Source organism: Malus sylvestris, chromosome 2 (genome assembly GCF_916048215.2).
Source record: "Malus sylvestris chromosome 2, drMalSylv7.2, whole genome shotgun sequence".
NCBI classification, from domain to species: domain Eukaryota; kingdom Viridiplantae; phylum Streptophyta; class Magnoliopsida; order Rosales; family Rosaceae; genus Malus; species Malus sylvestris.
The window spans coordinates 36,465,009-36,474,608 of NC_062261.1; the positions used below are offsets into that span (position 1 = coordinate 36,465,009).

Consider the following 9,600-nt stretch of genomic DNA (forward strand, 5'->3'; position numbering starts at 1 on the left):
ATTCCTATCTTGTCCTACTATTTGTCATTCGAAAATATCGAGAAGTGTGTGAGAGACAAAGGCCTAATCTTCAAAAGCCTAATCATGCGTTCTTCACACTACACAACAATGGTGAGATAAAACCTCAACCTATCTAAAACTCAACACATCAAGACCAAATTCTCTTTTTGTTTTTTGGAAGTGAAAAGATTTGAATATACAGTAGCGCAGGCGCACTACGTTAATCAATGTGATTTAGCTCAATCCGAGCACATGGTAGTAAAATCAACCATTGATATATTCTGATATCGGAGCTTCTAAGCTTTGAATTTCTGTATAATGGGATCCAATTGTTCTTGTGAAGCATTTGCTTTTCTCCCCAAGTATTCAAATTTTTTTATATTCGAGTGACATTTTAATTTAATCTAAATTATAAGAAAGAGAATTCGTACTTAGGTGTAGAAAGAAGAAAACTTATCTAGCCAACTTGGCTACGCCAAGTATACAACAAGTACTCATTCTTATGTGGCATATGCGTATATTCTACATTTTAGAAATAAGTCTTCAGACATGAAATTTACTAGTTCCAACTTATTTCAGCTATAGGCCACCATATCGAAGAAGAGGAAAATTGCCTTCGAAAAGCTAGCATGTTTTGAAGATAACCAAAAATAAAAAAGAGGAAAATAAATATTAATTAAAGAGAAATGCTAGGGGGGGCTTTCTGTGAAATCTCTGTCATTTCATAGTTTAATGTCAATTTTTATGTCAACATTGTAAACATTATGTTATAAACTTAAAGTGACAGATAAGTCTCACTTTCGAGAAATTTCTCTTATTTAAATTTAAAATGCTACAGATACAAGTACAAGCGACAAGTCCAGTCCACTAGAGTCTGGATCACATACAAACACCACCTAGAAATCATGAATTTCAAAAACAGTCCCAAAGAATCTAAACTAAAATGCAAAACAACTAATGGGCCTGTGTAAGAAAATATTGTACATTTCCGATGATAATTAAGCCAACACCAATGCCTCAAAGCGTACTCTATTTCATTTTTCTCCTTGTTTTGTTACATTCGTATTTGATAAGATGAAAGACATTGTATGTGCTTATAAGTAAGATGAGGTACTCCTCGTACTGCCAATAACTTCTATCATATATCTTCAATTGAAATGACATATTTTCACATAAATGATGAATAACACATTTTCACGTGAAAAGAATGCAAAAGAAGAAAGCACCATAACCTCCAAATTCTTCAGCTGGCCATACTAGCATCCAATTAACCTTGTGCCTGCAAAATACAATGGTTTACCACGTGCATTTTGTAATTAATATAGGAATTATTTCATTAAACTAAACTATGGTAAAAGGGTAAAAGCAGAGATAAAGTTAGTCCTTTCAGAAGAAAACTAGTCAACACATTGGTCAAGTCTCTTGGCATCATACTAAGAATTGGAATCACATTAGTTGAGGTTCGAGGGTTTTCATGGGATGAAAGAGTTGCTCATTGTCAAGCACATAGGTAAATTAAAGTCCTGTTGCTAAGTTCTAATTAAAGGTAAAACAGATTACATACCTAAGTATAGAGGAATCCCTAAGAAACTAAACACATACTTGAGTCAACACCACCCAAATTTCAATAAAAACCCTTTGAACTCCCCCACCTCTCTAAGTAAATTTCTTTATTTTTGTAACATTTACCTCATGTGATGATCGACTAAAGACGGAGTAACTATTAGAAAATGTATTTTCATTTACTTAACCTCAATAATATTACACCTTGAGTATATATACATGTAAGACAAGCCTAACAAATTGTCCTAACAAATACTAACAGTTACTCACTGTCCTAACAAACTGTAACAATTACTTAGTCTCTAAGTTTTATCTCTTGAAGAGATATTTACACTTTCATCCTTAATATCCCCTCTCAAACGAAACTGAGGTAGCCGAAGAGAGAGTTTGTGTCTGAGAAGTGTAAATCTGGATTTGGACAGAGGCTTGGTACAAATATCAGCAACCTGATCTTGTGAACACACAAATCGGACAGCAACTTGGTTGGCTAACACTTTCTCCTGTATGTAATGATAATCTATTTCGACATGCTTTGTGCGAGCATGAAAAATAGGATTCTTTGCCAGAGAAATGGCAGAGATATTATCACACCACAACTGAGGAATACAAGGAAGAAAATAGCCAATATCTTTTAAAAGTTTAGAAATCCAGGACAGTTCTGCTGCAGTATGAGCAAGAGACCTGTATTCAGCTTCAGTAGATGATATTGCCACTGTTGGTTGCTTTTTAGCACTCCAGCTGATAATAGAACTGCCAAGAAAAATACAAAAGCCACCAGTTGATCTCCTGTCTAAAGGGCAACCGGCCCAATCAGCATCAGAGAATGCTTGAATATCCAAAGGAGCTGAAGTTTTAGAAAACCATAACCCCATATCAATAGTACCTTTTAAGTACCTAAGGATTCTTTTGACAGCTTGAAGATGAGAGACTCGAGGACTATGCATGTACTGACAAACCAGATTAACAGCAAAGCTCAAATCAGGGCGAGTCCAGGTGAGATACTGTAATGCACCTTCCAAAGACCTGTATTCAGTAAGATTGTCAAGAAGTGGAGAGTCATGATCAAGCTTGTCTGTACTCAGGGGTGTTGCACAGGGTTTTGCTTCATCCATATGAGACTTTTGCAGAAGATCAAGAATGTATTTTGTTTGATTAATAAAGATCCCAGATGATGACCTATTGACTTCAATACCTAAGAAATAATGCAAAGGACCAAGGTCTTTAACAGGGAACAAACTGCTCAATTTGGTGATCACTGATTGACATGCTGCAGAAGAGGGTCCAGTGACTAAAATGTCATCCACATAGACTAGTACGAAGACCAAATGTGGATCCTTTTTAATGAACAAGGAATGATCATTTTGGGAATCAGTAAACCCCAAGGAAACCAGAGCACCATGCAATTTGTCATACCAAGCTCGAAGAGCTTGTTTCAAACCATAGAGAGACTTGTGAAGGTGACAAACATGATTTGGCTTGGTGGCATCCTCAAAGCCAGGAGGTTGTTGCATAAACACAGATTCTGTAAAAGTACCATGCAGAAAAGCATTGCTAACATCAAGTTGGTTGAGAAACCAATCAAATTGACAAGTAAGAGTGAGAAGTATGCGGATGGTAACTGGTTTGGCCACTGGACTAAAAGTCTCAGAATAGTCCAAGCCCTCTTATTGATTGTAGCCTTTAGCAACTAATCGGGCCTTGTATCTGTCAATAGACCCATCCGGTTTTCTTTTTATTCTAAATACCCACTTGCAGCCTACAATATTTTGAGATGATATGGAGAGGACTAAAAACCATGTACCTGTGCTGAGAAGAGCATTGTATTCTTCTTGCATTGCTTTGCGCCAGTGAGGATGTTTTGATGCTTGCAGGTAGGTGTGAGGAGTATAATCAGAAGATACATGAGCTGAAAGTGGATGTTTTGTGACTGTGAATGCCCTGGGTTTGAATATCCCAGACTTGGACCGTGTTTGCATGTGGTGATGATTAGATGAAGGTAAGGGAGATGGTAAGGGTGGATTAGGAGGTGAGAAAACTTATAACTCTATGGAGAGGGAAGGAGGTTGCTGAGATCTGGATAAGGCAGAAGGTGTAGGGGAGGGTGGTGGTATAGCAGGAATGGATAAAGAAGAAGGAGGGGAAATGGAAGTGGTAAATGTGAGAGAGGATGGGATTTGTTGAGAAGGAGAGGGAGGATAGGTGGTAGGAGCAGGGACTAAAGGATGTTGAAATGGGAACCTAGTTTCATCAAATAGAACATGCCGAGATATGTAGAGTCTCTTGGTCACAGGGTCAAGACATTTATATCTTTTATGATGCAGACTATAACCCAAGAAAACACATAACTTGCTCTTTGGATGTAGCTTTGAAGGAGAATATGGTTGTAACCAAGGGAAGCAAGCACATCCAAACACTCGAAGAGTACTGTAATTGGGAAATTTGTGAAATAATAACTCCCAAGGTGAAGATTTGTATGCAGTAGGTAATCGATTGATTAGATAAATTGCAGTTGCAAATGCATCAACCCAATAGAAATGAGGAACACTACAAGCTGCCAACAAAGTCCTTGCAGTTTCAACCAAGTGTCTATGTTTCCTTTCTGCACACCCATTCTGCTCAGGTGTATGAGGACAACTGAGTTGATGTTGAATACCATTATCAACTAAAAACTGAGAGAAAGAAGTACTCATGAATTCACCTCCAGCATCAGATCTTAGAGCAATGAGTTTAGTACACAGAGAGTTTTCAACAAGATTCTTGAATTGAACAAACACAGAGAAGACCTCAGATTTGTATTTCAAAGGGAAAAACCAAGTGTACTTGGTGTAATCATCCACAAAAAGTACATAGTATCTAGAACCATTAAGAGAAGACACAGGTGTTGGCCCCCAAACATCTGTGTGAACAAGTTCTAGAGGTTTACTCGTAGTGCAAGGAGTAGATACAAAAGGAAGTCTAAAACACTTGCCTAATGCACAATCTGAGCAAAAAGCTTTATTTCTACTATTTGAAGTTGAGATACAAGAGTTTGCAGCCAATTTATGCAAAATCTTCAAATAGGGGTGGCCCAACCGTTAATGCCACACATTATTTGAAGCTTTAACAGTTGCAGTCAAAGCCTTGGGATGCACATCATGAGATGAAGAGGGATGAAAATGATAGAAACCTTCGCTGACAGGACCTTTAAAAAGCGTCATCCCCGAAGAAAGATCCTTCACAGTGAAGTGAAAAGGATAAAGATGCATTAAGCACCAGTTGTCAATCAAAAATTGGTTTGCAGAAAGTAGATTGTGCTTAAGATCAGGAACATGAAGCACATTTTGTAATCGAAAATTATAATGTGCAGTAGGCAAAATAGAAGAGCCAGAATGAGATATGGATAAACCTTTTCCATCGCCAATATAAACTTATTCAGGTCCGGTATAGGCTTCTGGATTCTGAAGATTGCCATAAGAGTTGGTCATGTGAGATGTAGCCCCTGAGTCTACAATCCAAGTAGGAGCAGAAGTAGAAGTGTTCGCCACCATTGCAGAGGGAGAGGATTTCACACCATAATTCGCATTCATGTGATGAGGACAGTCCCAAGCTTCATGATCAAATTGGCGACAGATTTGACAATGAACTTTCTTGCCAGAAAATTGAAAATTGTGTCGACCTCCACGATTATTTTTATAGTTTTGCCTCTGATTTGTGCGATATGAATTATGCCTCTGATTGTTATTGTTGCTTGAACGAAAGTTGCCTCGATTGTAAGAGTAATTCCTTGAATTGCGATGCACACCACGGTTGTTAGTTGTGGAATTAGAGAAATTCTGAGCAATGAATGCTTGAGGCGGTGTAGGCAGAATACCAGCGGATGATGAATAAGCCTGAAAAGGTGGCGCCGATGACAATTTCTTGCGACTATTGAGTTGAATTTCTTTGCTGATCAAGAGGCCATGAAGTTCATCAATCGTTGTAGATCCAAGGCGCAATTGTATCGCATCAACAAACGAATCAAATTCAGGAGGCAGGCCATGCATAGTGATAGAGATTAGATCAGAATCATCAACCGGTGCGCCAGCACTGGCAAGTGCATCAGCAATTTTTTCAATTTTCTGGAGATATTGAGCAGCCGTGGATTCACCTTTGGAAAGATTGCGAAGGCGAGATCGGAGCTCATGAATATGCGATTGAGAGGCGGTGGCAAGACGTGATTCCAATTTAGCCCAAAGCTCACGAGCAGAGGTAACACCAACGGTGTAAGGAATGAGAGACTCCGAGAGTGTTGAATTTAACCAGATGAGAATGTTCTGATCATTCTCGAACCAAGTCACAAAGTCCGGATTCAATTGCGTAGTACGATTTCCGGAGGCATCAAGAAGAAATTGAGGTGGTGCTGCCATGGATCCATCAATCAAACCAGTGAGATTATACCGACGGAAGATCGGAGCAAAAAGAGCACTACATGTCAGATAATTCGTAGTAGTGAGTTTAATCGGGACCAGAGATCCAATATTCTGAATCGTGATTGATGTAATTGCATAAGAGGTGGAGGAAGAGCGATGAGAATCTGCATCAGAGGACGGAGAGGCACCCGTCGCCATGGCTAGGGCTTGAGGTTAGGAATTAGAAAGAAGACAAATCGGGGAAGAAGATCAGAGTGGGAAGCGGAACAGTTGGGATCGAAAAAGAGAGGCGGTCGTTAGACCAAAAAAGGCGGTGATACCATATTAGAAAATGTATTTTCATTTACTTAACCTCAATAATATTACACCTTGAGTATATATACATGTAAGACAAGCCTAACAAATTGTCCTAACAACAGTTACTCACCGTCCTAACAAACTGTAACAATTACTTAGTCTCTAAGTTTTATCTCTTGAAGAGATATTTACATTTTCATCCTTAATAGTAACTTCATACGTAACTCAACGCAAAATTAGAAAGGCAAAGCAGAAAAATGTCACAGAGAGGGGGAAGTCATTTTAATATACCTGAGCAGCCCCATTCATCCTATTTTTCAAATCTTGGGCAGCCTCATTCATGCCTTGTTCATTGTAGGCTTGGATCATGGTAGCAAATGTGATATGGTCAGGCACGCATTTTTTCTCTGTCATTGCCAAAAACATTTCACTCACCGTTCTTAGGTCACCAGCCCGACAGTAAGCAATAATAGTACAGTTAAAAAGGGTGTATCTAGCAGCACATCCGAAGTCTCTACTTGCCTTAAAATGGAATCAACTTTACTTATACTCCCAGCTTTGCTGTACGCGCTAACAAGAGAGCAATAGGTGATAGAGTTAGGCTTCATTCCTTGATGCTTCATTCTTCGGAAGTATTCGTCCTTCTTCTCAATATTTCAAGCTTTACCGAATACCTCAATTAAATAGGGTGAAAATCCATTTCTTCATAAATTCCACAACAGATCTCATATGTCGTACATTCTTGCTTTCTCGTATGATTTAATCAGGATATTAAACGTCTTAGGGTCTGGCCTTATTCCCATCAGTTAAAATTCATCATACCACTTCTCCATCTTGTCTATCTGCCCACTTTTCCCATATAAGCATTGAGAAAAGAATTGAAAGTGAAAACATGAGGAAGGCAGCTGCCACTTTCAATCATATTTGTCAACGTTTCCCCATCAGTCAACCTTACCATATCCATCAATTAGGGTATTGTATATGATTGTGTTGCAACCAATCCCCATGTATGACATCTCAGCAAGAACTCGCTCAATCAGATCAGGACGACAGAATTTGGTGCAGGAATAAGTACATTGATGGAAAATATCGTGAAGTTAAGGTATATAGGGACCAAATGCTTTACCTCTTTTCAAATTTAAGGACCAAGTATAATGTACTCTTCTTCTTCTTAAAAAAAATGACCAAGTATGGTGGATTTTTTATTCTTGGATCAAAGTTACAATTCACATGGTTTAAGGATTAATGCTCTAACATTTTTTTTTTTTGGATTACAATTCACAGAATTGGTGATGGTAATATAATAACACACAACTCACAATGTGGCAAACATTTCACGCATTATTTAGAAGCGGTACAATTAGAACTTCTTGTTCACAATTGTGAACATGCTTTTTTACCAATTCCTATACTATATTTACCGATACCAATGTTTTTTTAGTTATTTGAATTGAATATACCAAATGAAAATTAAGAGACAAAATTAAGCAAGCAATTATGGATTTATACTGATTTAGAAGGAATAATGAATTTCTTGGCTTTGCTATCATTGAATATTTTAAATTCACCATTATTCATTTGTTTTTCAAGTATTGATATTTCGGATCTACTCTACTCCCTCGAGTACAAGACCTTAGCATACATCCTTAATGCGCGCAATCACAGACAACCTCACATACTATGTAATTCAAGACTTTGGCCATGAGTTATAACTTTTGATATAAGTTATAACCTTTAACTTTTGGAATAAGGTTACAACTATTGCTGCCAGTTTGTTACAAAACCCAATTGAAAGTACACGGCAATACATCATTTTCATATAACAATTCTTTCTCTTCTCCCTCTTTTCTCTAAAATTCGGATTATACTATGTGTAGTGCAAACCGCAAGTGTAATATTAAGTGAGTTTAAGTCCATTGCATTACGGAGACAATTTGTTTCTAAACTTTTTTTTTTTTTTTTTCCACAAAGGAAGAGTGACAAATTAGCCTTAACGACAACAATTTTGATTCGTGTCTTCACTCAATGTTCATATTTTTCTGTTATTGCCTTCATATTTCGTTATATATCCCCGATATTCTACACTAAGGGAAGGGAAGAAGATTAAATGCAATAAGTTGAAGAAGAAGATCTTAACCACTAGGATAGTCCGCCATTTGCATATGAATCTAGAACATGAAAAAAAGTTGAGGTTCAATCAATGTGGGATCCATTTTCAACGGCACACTCTCTCATGTGTGGCGACTTTTTTCAAGCCTAATACGTAGACAGTAGAAACGGGGTGACGTGGAACATATGTGGTCGTTGGGCTTTACACGTGAGATAACCTGCATTGATACCATAAAAAAAAATTAAAAAATTAAAAAAAAAGTTGAAGTTCCACTATAATACAAATTTGCAATATTGGGAGTAACCCAATTTACTTCTAAGTCCATCCAAGTTCCATGCTCCAATCAATATAGAACATTGAAAGAGATGTCGCAAGAATTTATGGTTGACTTAAGTCAAATTCACTAAATAAAGGGACTCGGATGCAATACGTTGTCTAAAAGGATCAACACGGAAAAATGAAGGACCAACGAAGCACCTAAAAAAACCATGCTAAGGGGAAAATGTGGTGGAAAGACCAACGAAGCACCAGAGTGAAAAACATGAAAAATGATTAGGCAAAATGTTAAGGAACCCAAATATATAAACAAACCCACATCAGCCTATTTCGTCAGAGAAGTACACAAATTAATCTCTCTCCCATTTCATTGCATGGTCTCCAACGTTAGGGACGTGGAGGGCTCTGCATCCTAACCCTAATTACTTCCAATTCTTCTTCTTTTCCCATCTCTTTTTCCTGCATTTTCTTTCACTTTCTCACCCTTCCTTTCTTAACAAATTATATATTTATCTATAGACACACACTATAGAGAAGAGAGAGCTAAGCCACATGGGGATCAAGCTTGTTGAGATTTTGGATCAAGGAGTGAGAATCGTTTGCAGGTCTTATTCTCATTGCCCACAAACTAGCCGCTTGTACTACCATCCTCCCCGACCTAACCAAGAAGACAACCAGCACCACAATCACCATTTTGGAGGTGACGCCACCAGCTCCTGTGGCGGTGCCACCACCACCTCTGGCGGTGATGCCACAAAAACGGAGGTGCTTTGTTTTTGTCCCAAGGCGGCGGCTGATACTAATGAGTCAATTATTATTTTCTCCGTTTGATTAATATTGAGGTAAAAATGTATGCCCAGATTTTGGTTAGACTTATTTATTTGAGAGAGACACATCCTCTTTATATGCTAACCCAAAAATTAACAGAAAAAGGGAAAGGTTATGTGTTTATTCATGTTGTTCTCC

At 37.9% G+C, this 9,600-nt stretch overlaps 1 pseudogene; it reads right to left on the reverse strand.

Annotated features, from left to right (window-relative positions):
• Positions 1-6,530: 6,530 nt before the first annotated feature.
• Positions 6,531-7,309, reverse strand: LOC126603689 (pentatricopeptide repeat-containing protein At3g53170-like; annotated as a pseudogene).
• Between the last annotated feature and the right edge of the window lie 2,291 nt (positions 7,310-9,600).